Source organism: Protopterus annectens, chromosome 6.part0 (assembly GCF_019279795.1).
Source record: "Protopterus annectens isolate FY-2018-M chromosome 6.part0, PAN1.0, whole genome shotgun sequence".
Taxonomy (NCBI): domain Eukaryota; kingdom Metazoa; phylum Chordata; order Ceratodontiformes; family Protopteridae; genus Protopterus; species Protopterus annectens.
The window spans coordinates 1,290,879,233-1,290,894,792 of NC_056737.1; positions in this window are offsets into that span (position 1 = coordinate 1,290,879,233).

Genomic DNA, 15,560 nt, shown 5'->3' on the forward strand with positions numbered 1-15,560 from the left:
AACCCACACCAATCCACCTCTTTTTCTCAACCGCTGAAGCTTCATTCTGCAAAGCAATCAAATCATTAAAATTACAAGGATTGTGAGACTTTGTTGAGGCTTCCTGTACAATGAAAACAAAAGTTCTAATGACATCCAAACCACCAGCTTACTTGACTGCATAATCTGCTAGCCAGTTACCTCTTACAGTGACAGTGTCTCCTTTTATGTGAGCCTTCACTTTAACTACAGTTAAAGCCTTTCATAACAACAAAGGATCTAAGAAGTCCTTTACAAACTTTCCATTTTTTATTTCAGTACCTGCTGATGTTAAAAATCCTCTCTGTCTCCATAATTCCCCAAAGTCTTAGGCTACCCTGAACCCATAACAGCTATCAGTATAAATGTTCACAACCTGACTCACACCATCTGATCATTGTAGCCCTTCCTCTGCAGGCTCTGGCTCACCCTTTACCCTCCCCTTACCTCCTCACTCAATCTTTCAGACCTGTTATAACATGCTTAACTTCTTCACTTCATCTCAACTCCAAATACAAATCCAACTGACTTACACCTAGCTTCCTCTCACTACCACGTATACTACTCACTCAGTCTCCTCTCTTACTCCTCTATCTTCCCCTTCTATCCCATTAGCCCTTCTAGCTTGTTCCACCTTTGTGTGGAGATTCTACTTTATATCTGCTTGAGTTTAGTGCAATATTTGTACATAAGATTTAAGTATATGAGTTTAGAACAGTATCCATTTGAGCTTAGTACTATCTGTATATACATCCTACCTTTATTCCTAGCTAGATATTGATATATCTGTTCATTACTATGTTTCATATTGCATGTATAGCTAATGTTTGCTGCAGTATGTATTATTTGCTATTGTACGTATATTCAAATGTTCTTCATGTACTCTGCTGCTCATTTATTGTTCCCTGGAGCTTTTCTCCATGGGCCTCCACTGAAAAAGGACTTGTGTCCAACTGGAATTTCCATGTAAACAAATAAAATAAAATAAAATAAATAAATAAATACATTTATCTTTAGCTATTTTACAGGGTTTAGTTAATACAATAAATTCGGTAACTTTTGCAGAAGTACCCCCTTTCAGTCTTTTCTGACGCAGTACTCTATTTTTGGGGTTATATTATATGCGTGAACACTTAGGTTGTCGAATACAACATGATCAACATGTATTCAGTAAATGCACAAGTCAGCGAAACCTCACAACGCAAAAAAAAACACATCACCGAAAACTTTTACTTGGCCAACACCATTCCACCCACTAACGAAAACAAAAACACACTTCCCACTACACCGCTCGTTACATACTACCCACCCAAACAAAATAAATAAACCACATACATACACTAACCTAAACCCTACTTCTAAACCTACACTAACCCTTACATACATTACTTTCTATGCACTTATCATAACCCGCACCCTAACCCTAAGGTCCGTAACTATCGCACACTTACCTTAATAAGCTATACCCAAACAAAATAAATAATCCACATGCATACACTTAACCAAACCCTACTTCTAACCCTTACATACATTACTATCTATGCACTTACCTTAACACGCACCCTAACCCTAAGGTCCGCAACTATCGCACACTTACCTTATGGAGCTACACCACAGAAGGGCCGACTATGCCGAATCAGGATTTTGAATTTCTTGGTTGCCAGCTTTCGGTGTTCTCGCAGTTCGCTTATTACATGTCGATCTTGCTGTATTCGACAACCTAAGCATTCACGCTTATGATATAGACCCGTATTTTTAGTACATATAGCAAGGCCTTCAGTAACGTTCCCATTTATGTCTCTTCCACATAATCCATCCATGAACAGTTCCATTTCTGTGTTGTCCACTGAAGTATATCTCAAATTGCGTCTAGGAGAAGGCACATGGCTAGTCATAGTTATACTATCATGTAGTTCACTATCTGCTGCCATAGACAGGAGGGATGCCTGGTGATCCTCTAGCCACTGGGGCTAACAATGAATTGTATTATGCAATAGATCTAAATGCATAACCATGTTTTTGAACTAGTACCCCTGCTGCATACTCCTTGTTTTCATGACAGAACAAAGTGAAACGTTTCTTATAATCTGGGAGTCCTAATGCTGGTGCAGCAAGGACTTGTTTTACGAAAGTAGAAGCACTTTCTTCCTTTTCTTTCCACTGCAATGGCTGTAGTGTCTTGTTTGAGCACATCAGTCAAAAATCAGTGATTTCTGTATAATTTGATACCCATTGAATAAAGTATCCATCTAAACCTAGAAACGCTTGCAGTTGCTTCTGAGTTTCAGGGCAGGGTACCTTTATGATAGCTTCCACACATGAAGGCCTCTGTCCATGTGATATTAAGTGTCACAAATACTTTATCTTAGGTAACCACAGCTAAAGTTTTTCTTTTGATACTTTGTGTCCCTTTTTTGCTAATTCAGTCAGTAAATACATGGTGTCTTGCTGACAATGTGTCAGTGTATCTGAAGTATAAGTAAATCATCTATTTATTGTACCAATCAATACAGATTGGCATGGAGGCCGATTTCTTCAATGTCCTGATTTTTAAAATAAGTGAAAAGATTGAGAGACTATCAACAAAACCTTGTGGCAGTTGCAGCCACATATAAAGTCCCTCATAACTAAAGGCAAATATATACTGGCTATCTAGATAAATAGGGATGGAAAAGAAAGCTGAACATAAATCTACTACAGAAAAGCAAATAGCCCATGGTGGTATATAACTCAATATGGTTGCTAGATTTGGCACTACAGGGTATGAAGGAAGATTAACTGAGTTAGTGCTCTTAAGCTCTTTATAAACCTGTATGTATCTCTGTCTGGCTTTTGAACTGGAAAATTTGGAGTATTACTGCAACTATGTGATTTTGCTATAATTTCCTGCTGAAGCAGAGATTCAGTTACAGGTATGATTTCCTGTTCTGCTTGATTTTAAAGGATACTGTGCTATACAAGGAAGTGACTTTGTAGGATTCACACATATTTTTACAGGTATGACAGATTTTAACAGACCTACCTCATTAGAATGTCTTGCCCATAAACTTATGTAACAGTCTGTGATCTGCACTTGAACATGGCTCTTCTGCTTTTTCGTCAGTAACACTAAGTACGGCAATCACTTCTTCAGATTCGGCCAGTACATCTAAATAAACACCATCTGCAGTGCAAATGATAATAGATCCTAATTTACAAAGCAGATCCCTACCCATTAAGTTTGCTGCAGCTGAGGTACTTAATAGAAAGGTATATTTATTTTCAATCAGTTCTGAAGAGACTGGAATATGTTTAGATACAGGAAAACAGTGGGAGTGGGAGTGACACCCACTACTGACACTTTTTCTTAGAGTACTGGAATTTTATCCTGGTCAGTTATTTTTAACACAGAACTCAACAGACCACCAGGCTAAAACACAAAACTTTAATCCAAAGGAACAGTGGTTAGTGCTTTCAGGTAGAAACCCTTCTTCAGACAACCATATAGTAACACAGCAGTATTATTTAAATCTTGAACAGCCAATAGTATTACTTGACTAATTAAACAATTAAAAAAAATTAAAACTGATGTTTAACTTTGGATTAAAGTTTTGTGTTTTTAGCCTGGTGGTCTGTTGAGTTATCCAGAAGAGGTGCAGCTACCTCTTAAGGTATCCTTTCATATTCTCCATTTGATCCTGAGGTTCTGTAACACAAAATAGGAATAGCATAGGACAGTGATGGACCTAAAAAAGGATAGAAAAAAAACCCCCGATGCTTACAGAAAACATTCTGGCTGGCTGGTTGGGACTAACCTTCTTGAGACAACATCACTGTTAGCTCTGGACACAGAGATGATCACATCTTATTGTGGCTGGCCTCGTGTACATGGCTACTGATGCTCACCAGGATCCACCCTCGGGACATCTCAGTGTGAGATTTTATTTTTGTAGTTCTATACCATCAGTATCATTTGTAGACAGAAAGAGTGCCATGTGTCACACCTGCATGGTACTCTGCTGTACACAAACACCCCCTATAAAAGTAGAGTCTACTACAAAACTCCTTGGTGTAATAATAGATGATCAATTAAAATTTGATCTACACATAAATAATTGTATCAGTAAAACTTACCACAAACTAGGTTTATTATATAGAAACAAAAAGTTTCTCACACAAGAAGCCAGAGTTGCTCTTGCACATGATTGCCTTCTTCCCTGCTTAACTTACTGCTCACAAATCCTCACTAACCAAAACTCCTCTCCTCTCACAAGACTAGAGTCTACTTACAACAAAATAGCTAGATTTGCTACTCAACAATCCTACAAATCCCATCACTGTCTCTCTAAAGTGCTTGAACTGCTTCACTTCCTGCTCCTTTCTCAGCACCAAACCATACACTCTATTCTCTACCAGTGTTCTTATTGTCCAGCCTTACACTCTGTTATCTCCGATTATGCTCCCACAAGAAACCTACACAGCTCCTCCCAAGACTTATTAAGTGTCTATAACCCCAAGTCTAAAGCAGGGTGCAGCCTATACAGCTTACCACCCCACTATCGCATGGAACAGACTCCCCCTAGAAATTCGAACACTCACACATCCCAAACAATTTAATCCAACCTTAAAAGAATATTTTAAAGGACAATGGATCTGCCATTGCTCCAACCCTCCTTAATACACTTAGCGTACCAACTTCCCCTGCTGCGCTTGGACTCCCACTACTATACTTTACTAAATGGTCTAAATTTTCTCTGTTGTTTATGATTTGTATTCCTGCATTATCTGTAAAAATGTTGTTTAACTTAGTATTTAACTAAGAATTTTTTGCTGCTATATATTTGTTTGTACATGTACCATTACTTTCTATTAAATTGCATATAATAATAATATTAACTGTAAAAACTGGAGCTTTTCTCCCTGGGCCTCTGCGGAAAAAGGGCTTCGGCTCAGTCAGACATTCGTGGTCAACAAATTTAAAATAAAATAAATAAATAAAATAAACTTGATTTTTGTACTGTTCATGGAACCATGCATTCAATAACTCTCATCGTGAAAAACCTTGTCCTGGTGTACCTGCACATTCCTGTAGTACTAATTATTTCAGCCATGGTCTGCATCAAGCCAGAAGATTGCAGCCTACCACATTACACATTTCCAACATACACAATGTGGCAGTTCACCCCGGTGACTAGAATATGCGATCCCTGATCCCCCACAACCTACTAGCAGACTGCACAGTGTTGGCATTACCTGCCACTCTGTCACCACACCTGTGCAAATGATGAAAATGGTGATTGTGCCCTGCTGTCTGCTAAGCATGAATGGACCACATAATAACTAATCTCCAGCATAGCTAGTCCATGCACTGTATAAGCCTAACCTGCGTTTGATAATCTATGAATCTTTTTATTCTGCATTATCTATTTTATGGTCTAAAGTTGAAGAACAGACACCACCTGTTTGCCATTGCCACAATGTATTGAACTCACCTCTGCCTCACATGACGTACGACTGTAAATGGTCGCCCTAATCCTCATGTGCTACTCAGGCAGGAATGGTGAGGCCTGCTGGAATGGTTCCTTGATTCCAAGACTGTTTCCAAAAAAATGTTACATAACATGGCGCACACTACAAATATGTGGCTGCAGGTCTTAAGTGAATACTGCAGTGCCTCACTTGATGCATCTAGGCAGCAAAAGCACCTCTTAAGTTGTTCAAACACCCATTCCATAGCATTACATGTCTCTGCATGCATAGTATTCTATGTCATCTCTGCCATGATTTGGCGGTTTTGTATAGGGGATCATCAGCCATAGTTCCAATGCATATCCAACATCCCTGTTGCTTGCTATCTGATTACATGGTAACCATATACAGTGGATTGCATGCTGACCTACATGTGTACCTTTAAGTAGATGACCCTGTAGAAATTCACCCTGCATTGAGTCACAACACCTCAGGGCAGCAGACCATGTTGTAGAATGCCTGCATAACAGTGGTTCTCTTCTCTGCAATTCTTGGCAACCATGAATGCTTTTTTCCAAATATTGTAGCTTAATGTAAAGAAAATAGTATAGGTTACACAAAGCTGACACCTGCAAAATTCCTTGTAAGTCTGTTATAGGTTAATCAAAAGTTCTAGTGGCTGCAATGGTTAAAACTACAAATACTTTAGTATCCAAGGGGATGGATTGTCATCATATCCCCCTTGGTTTTGCATAGGGGTGATATAATTCAACAAGATCCCATATGGTTTCCCTCTCTACAGGAAGTGGTATACAATCTTCTAGTCACTCCAAACAGGCTTTCTGCCAAACAACTGAGGGCATCAACAGTCATCCCCTGTACAAAGATAGTGCATGAATTGACCTGAGTAATTATAGACCCAACAGTCTGACCAGCCAAATCTGTAAGGCTATGAAAAGAATCATTGTGAAATTAATAAATGAGGATGTAGATAACCTACAAACTCTTGACTCAAGACAGTTTGGTTGTATTAAGGGTACATTCTGCCTCCTAAACTTAGTTGATTTATCCAAGAAGGTTACTGAAACAATGGAGGAGGGACACTCAGTACACAGCACATATCTAGTGCTTGCAAAGGCATTTGAGACTATCCCATACTCAGTCATTATCAAAAAACTATCCCAGCTAAATATTAATCACTCCACTCCATAACTTGTGGGATATCAAATTGCCTCACAAATAGAATCCAGTAAAACAGGGTAGCCAACTCTTCCTCCTCCAAAAGACCTTCCACTAATGGTGTCCCCTCAGCTGCAGTCCTTGGACCAGTCTTCTTTAGGATTTATTTTTCAAAAGTCAAAGGTAATGTAAGGGGTTTGGGGTTGATGAAGACTGTAGATTACTGTAAACTTGGTGGCATAATAACCAAGGTCCTCCAAGAGGACCTTTTCCAAGCGACACCTTGTGTCATAACCACTGACAAAAACAAAGTGCCAAAATGTATAATTGTCTGTTTTGGTAAGCATAATGTCCTCTGAAGCTACTGCAGCAAGAAAACACCTGTGAAAACTGATTCAGTAGTTAAGGACCTGGGAACCTATGTAGATAACAAACTGTCCTTTGATCACTATGTATCCACTATTGTAAGAAAATCCTTTTTCATTGTGCAGCTTATTGCTATGACTATGATGTTGAGGTCCAGGCATGTGATCATTTGGCCAATCACTGAATATAAAGCCCCACTTTGGTATGTTCCTGCCCAAACATTTAACATAACTTGAATGACCATAACACTTTCTCACCAAGACAATCAAGGTCCTAAATCATAAAAAAACTATGCTGACTGTCTCAAAGCCTTGGCACTCTTCTCAGTGTCATGCAGGCTACTGAGGGGTGATCTCTACCCCTCATACACATCTGCAAGTCCAGGGTGGAATAAACAACCACTCTTTTACAACAAAAATAGAACATGCTGGAGGAATAGATATGTATCACAGAATACCACTTCTTTGGAATCATCTTCCTCTCCAAATAAAGCAAAGTATTTCTCTTACTCGGTTCAAACATAATCTGGACAAATGGATGGGAAATTGCAAATCTTCCCTTGATTTAGCACCCTTGTCCCTTATGACTAGGTGTAACATTTTATTTTATTTATTTATTTATTTATTTTACATTTGTTGACCAGGTTAGCCCGACTGAGCTAGTGGCTCATTTTCTGTGGAGACCCGAGGAGAAAAGCTCCACAGTGAGATCATATTAATACAAACAACAGTCACAGATCACTTACGATTTCATTCAGGGTATATACTCATATAAAAGTGTGGTTCCTTCGTAATACATATGAGGTTTCACAAGACATCTATACTAAATTTCAAATGGTAGTGTAGTGGTGATGACAAAATAAGAGGCTACACATATAAATCAGGTAAAACACATCAGGTAAGGACATTAGTACCAAAGCATGATGTAACTCTGTATATACTTTTGGAGGACAATAGCAGGGTTATGTCACATTTGTGAAGGTTAAAGCTAGTAGGTGAGAGAGGAGGAGAGACGAAGATGAAAAGAGTGATATGAATTCTGGAAATGAAGGCGGAATGAAAGGAAGGAAGGCAGAGGGAGGAGAGGTGAAGAGAAAGGAAAAAGAGCAGTAAAATGAGAGATATAGGAGGAGATATCAGTTTATAGCTGAGGCAGTGAGGGAGAAAAGGAAGTAGTGAGAGGGTGTTGGTGAGAATGGGAAGCAGAGAAGGAGGGGTAGTTGAATACTAGGATAGGGTTTGGTTTGGGGGGATACGTACAGTGGCAGAACCAGTTTGTTTTTAGGTATTTTTAATGGATGATTTGAATTGTTTGGGATGGTCAAGGGACCTAATTTCTAGGGGTAGTTGGTTCCAGGATGTGGCAGGGTTATAATTAGAGTAAGCATCCTGTTTTGGTGTTAGGTTTGTAGATCTGTAGTAAATCTTGGTCAGACCTGTGTAGTGTCCTTGGTGGGGAGTATTTGGATATCATAGAAGTAAGGCTGGGGCAAAAAGAAGGCAGATATAGGATAGAGTGCATAATCTTTAGTTGATGTAGTTCTAGCAGATGGGGAAATTCAAGCCAGTCAAGTTGCTTAAGAGATAAGCAGTGGTGAGACTTGTAGGGTTGGTTAGCAGAGAATCTGGCCACCTTATTATAGGTAGTTTCTAGTTTAGTGAGAAGTGTGGAGTTAAGGCTTGTGAGTAGTTGACAGCTGTATAAAAGTGTGGGTAGCAGAAATGCATGAGAGAGGATTTTTCTGGCTGTGTCGGTTAAGTATTTCTTGTTACGATAAAGGTGTCCAAGTTTCTGTTTTTTTTTATACAGCTAGTCACATGTAAATCAAACTTGAGCTGATCATCTATTGTGATGCCTAGTAACTTAGTGCTAGGTTTGACTATAATGGTGGTGTTATTGTTGGATAGTATTGTAAATGTGGCTTTGAGATTAGTGAGGTTTTTGGGGAGAAAGAGTAAGAGCTTTGTTTTCTTAGGGTTGAGTATCAATTTGTTGTCATTAAGCCATGTCTCTATGGTGTGGAAGGATGCTTGGGTAGTAGAGTGAATGTCTGATGGATTACTGGCAATGGTGATGACAGCTGAGTCATCAGCATATTGTACAAGTGATGACTGGGGACAAGAAGTTTGTAGTAGATTGGTAAAAATTATTAAAGAGTAGCAGGCCAAGGATAGATCCTTGGCGGACACCCATTTGCACTGAAAGGGGAGGGGATAATGCCGATAGCCATTTGACTGATTGTTGCCGGTTAGAGAGATAGCTTGAGAACCAGGAGATAGTAGGGGAAGAGAATTTTAGGTTGGTTAGCTTGTCCAAGAGGAGAGGGTGGGAAACAGTGTCAAAAGCTTTGGAGAAGTCCAGAAACAGGCATGAAATGAGTTTATTGTTGTCCCGAGCAAGAGATACAGTACTGATGAAGGATATTAGTGCAGTAGTAGTAGTACTATGTTTGGGACGGAACCCATGTTACATGTGTGTAAGAAGGTTTTCCTGAAGTAGGTAATGCATAACTTGCTTGTGTATACATTTCTCTAAACTTTTAGAGAGAGGGGGCAATATAGCAATTGGTCTAAAGTTTGATATTTCTGAGGAATTTCCACCTTTGTGAATAGGTAATGTATTGAATTTTTTCCATATAAAGGGGACATAGGATTCTGTAATAGAGCGGTTGATCAGAATAGTGACTGGCTTGAATTTCCCCGTCTGCTACTACTACATCAACTAAAAATTATGCACTCTATCCTATTTCTGCCTTCTTTTTGCCCCAGCCTTACTTCCATCATATCCAAATACTCCCCACCAAGGACACTACACAGGCCTGACCAAGATTTGCTACAGATCTATAAACCTAACACCAAAACAGGATGCTTACTAGGGGTTCTGAGGCAATCTACAGGAAGAAGGAGGGTAGATTATCAGCTGATGGGGAGCAGGGTTTAAGTTTAGAGAGTAGTGATTTTATATAGTTAGTTGATACAGCTTTGAGGGAGAAAGAGTTGGGATGGTTGGGAAGACAAGTGGGGTTAGGGAGGTTATTGGCATTGTTTCTAGTGGGAAGGGAATTGATTATGGTGGTTATAGAGTCAATGAAATGATTGTTGAATTTAGTGGCTGTTACTTCAGGGGTATCTTGTGGGCAGGATTTAGGAGGGGAGGGGTTTCCAGGATGTAGAATGTGATTGATAGAGTGCCAGAATTTTTGGGGATCTGATATGAGGGTAGTGGGAGGGTTTGTGTAGAAGGTTTTTTTGTCATTTAGGATGAGTTTTTTTATTTGGTTTCTAAGTTCTTTATAGGTCTGAAGATGAGAAGGGGTCCTAGTTTTAGTCCATAATTTCCAAATTCTGTGTCAGTTTTTCACAAGGGTTTGAGTAACTGTAGTAAGCCAAGGAGCTGTTTTGGATTTGATTCTGACGGTGTGGAGAGGAGCAAGGGATTTTAGTATGTCAAGGAAGGTAGTGTTGAAAGTGTGGACAGCTTCATCAAGGGGGAGAGTGGTAAGATGTGACCAGCTGACTCTAGAGAGTATGTCAATAAAGGAGTCTGAGCAGAAGGTTGAGAGTTTGCAAGTGGTAATATACTTGTGGGGTGTGCTGAAGTGGGGAGTATATCTAGTTACTGCAATAGGGCAGTGGTCACTCAGGGCATTTGGGAGGGCCTGTGGATTATGGTAGTTTTTGGGGTGGGAGACTAGAATCCAATTGTGGAGGGAGCTAGAGGTGTGGGATTTATTGATATAAGTAGGGGTAGTGATTAGTTGTTCGAACCCAAGCAAGTTAACACAAGAGGTTGAGTTAGGAGTATGGAGTGAGAGCCAATCAATATTTACATGTCCCAGTATGATGATTTCATTATAGGTGGTCTGTGAGAGGTGAGATAAAATGTTTTCAAGTAAGCTAATGTTATCGCCAGGAGGGGGATATAGATTGCTACTACGGTTATGTTGGTAAAATTGTTGAGTTTGAAGTTAGCCAGTAATAGTTCAGCTATTGAAAAAGAGGGAAGGGGGAAATCTGGACTTATTAGAGTGAGGTGGTCAGAGTAGAGAATAGCTACACCTCCACCCTTTTACTTTTGCCGAGTGAGTCTAAGGATATTATATCCAGGAAGGATAAGTTCACTGTCTTGGTTCTGAGGTTTCAACCATGTGTCAGTTAGGGTGGCTATGTCAGGAGTGTAGTTAGCTAACCAAGCATGGAAATCATGAACTTTGTTGACAATACTACTGAGGTTAATAGAGCTGAAGTATACTTGTTTTTTTTAGAGTGAGAGAGGTTGGTTGGATTTGATAGGCTAGAATTACTTTTCTGAGTAGAGAAAGAGGGCCCAGGATTTGGATTAATGTCTCCGGATAGAAGTAGAGTTTTTTAGTGGAGCAGTTGTTTGAGTAGGCGGTGCTTTATTTTTTGTTTTAAGGGGGTTGGTAGTGGAGGAGATCATTTTATTTTAGGAAAGGGAGTGATAGAGGAAAGGATGGATGGAAAAACTGGTAGATATTGCTGGGGTGTGGTAGTTGAATTTGTTATCAAATTAGTGGGGTGGAAATGGAGTGAAGGAAGCTGTGAATGATAGGAGGTGAGGCGGTAGAGGGTGTGAAGTAGAGGTAGCAAGAGTAAGGCTTGTGTTTTGATAGACATGATAATGGGTAGAGTACACAGAGTGAATGGGGAGGCAGGAACGAGTATTAGTATGTAAAATAGATAGGTGAGTGTGTATGAAGAGGTGTTAAGGAAGAGAAGTGTGTCTGAAAAAGGAAGTGGAGGGGAGGGGAATGTGGTGGAAGTAGAGGCATGTGGTTTTGGGTGGATAGGTATAAAGGAAATTATATGGGGTGGGTGGGAATGGGGGTATAAGAAGAGCGAAGTGAGCCTGAGCATAACAAGGGTGAATGGAGCGGGGCTACACTCAGGTTACTGAAGCTGCACTCGAGGTAAGGGTGATGCTATGAAAACAATCTGTGAAGAATACTAATTAGTCTGTTTCTTTCTTTTTTTTCTGTTTTATGTGCTACTCTTTGTTGGTTTTCAGTAAGAGTGTAGTCTTCCTCAACATAGAGGAATACCAGGTGAAAGTTACAGTTAGCACTTCTATTTAGTGCAGGCAGTGAAAACACAAGTAAATAAGATAGAAATTTAGAGGGAATAGATTAGGTAAGCAGAGGGAAGGACCACGTACCTAGAGGGTAGAAAGCTGGAAGTAGTGGCGTTCCATGGTAGCATGCTCAGAGGGGGCTACAGCCAGCAGCCGTTTCTTAATTGGTTAAGCTAGCTGGAAACTTAAAAGATTACACTGCGTACTTTACTTTGTTAAATGTTTTCTGTTGCAGTTGCTGTTTTGATAGGGGAGCTGGACCTGAAATTAGGGTAGTCAGCAGCTGAACTTTCACAGTATGTTAAGTATTTGGGCTGGAAGCTACAGAAAAGACAGGTAGAAAAAAAGAGTACAAAGAAGCACTTTAGTTACATCATATTGCAGTTACACAGTAAGAGCAAGTTGTTACAGTTTAGTTTAGGCAGGGAAGGTTAATTCTAAGCTGAAACTATCTATAGACATCTACTAGTCTATATAACCACCATTAATTACAGATAACACAAGCTGGTCTTATTTCTTAACACCCCGTTCTTGTTAGAAGACTCCCAGGGCTAAAAAACAGCTGTACATTTAGTCATTTTGCTCTGCATTAACAAACAACTTCACAGTGGCTTCTTAGTAACATGTATTAGTTATTGCCTTTCAGAATCAGTAAATGTTCTGGCCAGTTCTGGGTTAATTGTTTTTAAATTATAAAGGCTAAAACCTTCATGGGAATGCAGGGCTAGGCTTTTGGAGATCCTCATGGATCAATAGCCTACTAAGTGCCTGGGACCCTATGAATCTAAGCAGTGGTACACTAGATACTGATGGTACTATGTCTTCATTAGTGCGGACAGTCTTGGCATACCATATCACGGGCACTGGCTCTAACAGTGACCACTAACACATGCTGAACTGCTACAGCTGCTGTTATCACAGATCTTCCAGGAAAGTCCTGGCATCAAGGACAGGTGATTGATGTGGAGCAGCACATCTGCCTTATATATTTCTGAGTCAGACCACCATCTCTAGTAGTAACTTTTTCATATCTGTTCTTCTACATTTTTATCTATAACTTAATTTTATATTATTATACCATCATTTGCATTCCTGTCATTCCTCTGATATTGATGTATGGATTACCAAAATTACATAAGGATAGAATTAATCCACCTATGCGACCAATTGTGACTGGGAACAAATGGACAACAGTAGCAATTTCCAAATGTTTAGAAACACAACTGAAACCCTTTTTAGGATTTTGTAAAAGTTATATAAAAGATATGACTATGCTTTTCTTTACATTCTCTTTATTGCTTGTCTAAAAACAATGAATTACAGAATTTATTCTTGGTCAAGTTAGATGCTAATACCTAATGATTATGGCATTCAAGCTGTTAGAGAGTATTTATGTACTTGTACATGTAGTAATTTTACAGGAAGGAAAATAGAGGCTATGTGTCTCCTACTCCATGCTGTTTTAAATAATAACATTTTTCTTTTTCACAATTAGTATTTCCATCAGAAATTATGTAGCCATGGGTACTCCCATGGCTAACGCATATACCAATATAGCACTCTCAAGTTGGAAACAATATAATATATTTAACACGGACCTATCATATGTCCAATATATAGCCTTTTGTAAACATTTTATAGATGATATATTTTTATTTGGACGGGTGAAAAAGTAACAATGTATGAATCTATTTATTTACAGAACTGTACAACATTTCTGTCTGTTGAAATTAATTTTTCAAAAATTGAGATGAATTTCTTAGATGTTTATGTATTCTTTAATGATGGTATGTTCAACACTGGTATTTTTTAGAAAGATGTTCAATCTACTAGGTATTTGCACTCACAACATATGCATCCCAGGTGTGTGTGTGTATATATATATATATATATATATATATATATATATATATATATATATATATATATATAAAATACTACTGTTAGAAGTCAGCTATTGAGTGCAGGTAGGTTTAATACTCCTACTGAACAATTTTATAATGAAGCTGATAATATCATGGACGACTTTCATAAAAAGGGTTACGACTGTCGTCTACTGAGAAGTAATATGGAATATGGAATATTGAAGCAAGATAATACTGGTAAAGCATTTTTGTCAAATAGAGCGGAATCTATTGCTATTGAAAGAAAGATGTCTACTAGAAGGTTAGTCTGTATTATGAATTATAATAGGCGAGCCCCACATATTAAGAGCATTATTAGAAAACAATTAGTCCTGAAATCGTTAAGATTGTAGGTACTCATGCTAGTTTTATTTATAAGAAAGAAAGAAAGTAATTTAAAGCAGATATTCTGTTTTAAAGATTTTAATTCCTTAGGTAAAAAAAAGACTAGGTATAAAACATGGTACTGTACAATGCTATAACAGTCATTATTGTACTTACATAAATAATAGTATTAATTTTGTACATCCTATTAGTAAAAATTATTTATATTTAAAACATATGCAACTTGTAGTACCGAGAAACTAATATACAGTGGATATAAGAAGTTTACACACCCCTGTTAAAATGCCAGGTTTTTGTGATATAAAAAATAAGACCGCAATAAATCATTTCAAAACTTTTCTGACCTTTAATGTGACTTATAACATGTACAATTCAACTGAAAAACAAACAAATCTGTTAGGGAAAAAAATATAAAAAATGTACAATGCGCTGGTTGCATAAGTGTGCACACCCTTAAACTAATACTTTGTTGTGAGTGCATACCCTTAAATTAGTACTTTGTTGAAGCACCTTTTGATTTAATTACAGCATTCAGTCTTCTTGGGTAGGAGTCTATCAGCATGGCACATCTTGACTTGGCAATATTTGCCCACTCTTCCTTGCAAAAGCATTCCAAATCTGTCAAATGCGAGGGCATCTCTTGCACACAGCCCTCTTCAGGTCACCCCACATATTTTCTATTGGATTTAGGTCTGGACTCTGGCTGGGCCATTCCAAGACTTTAATTTTCTTCTGGTGAAGCTATTCTTTTGTTGATTTGGATGTATGCTTGGCATCATTGTCGTGTTGAAAGGTGACATTTCTCTTCATCTTTAGCTTTCTAGCAGATGACTGAAGTTTTTGGCCCAAAAGTGGCTGGTATTTGGAACTGTTCATAATTCCCTCAACCTTGAATAAAGCCCCAGTTACAGCTGAAGAAAACTAACCCCAAAGCATGATACTGCCACCACCATGCGTCACAGTGGGCATGGTGTTCTTTTGGTGATGCAAAGTGTTGTTTTTGAGCTAAACATACCTTTTGGAATTGTGGCCAGAAAGTTCAACCTTGGTCTCATCAGACTATAACACATTTAGTCTTCTGTCTTGCAACTCTACCCCATAGTCCAGACATATGTAGAATACGGGAGATTGTTGTCACATGTAGTACACAACCAGTACTTGCCAGAAATTCCTGCAGCCCCTTCAGTGTTGCTGTAGGTCTCTTGGCAG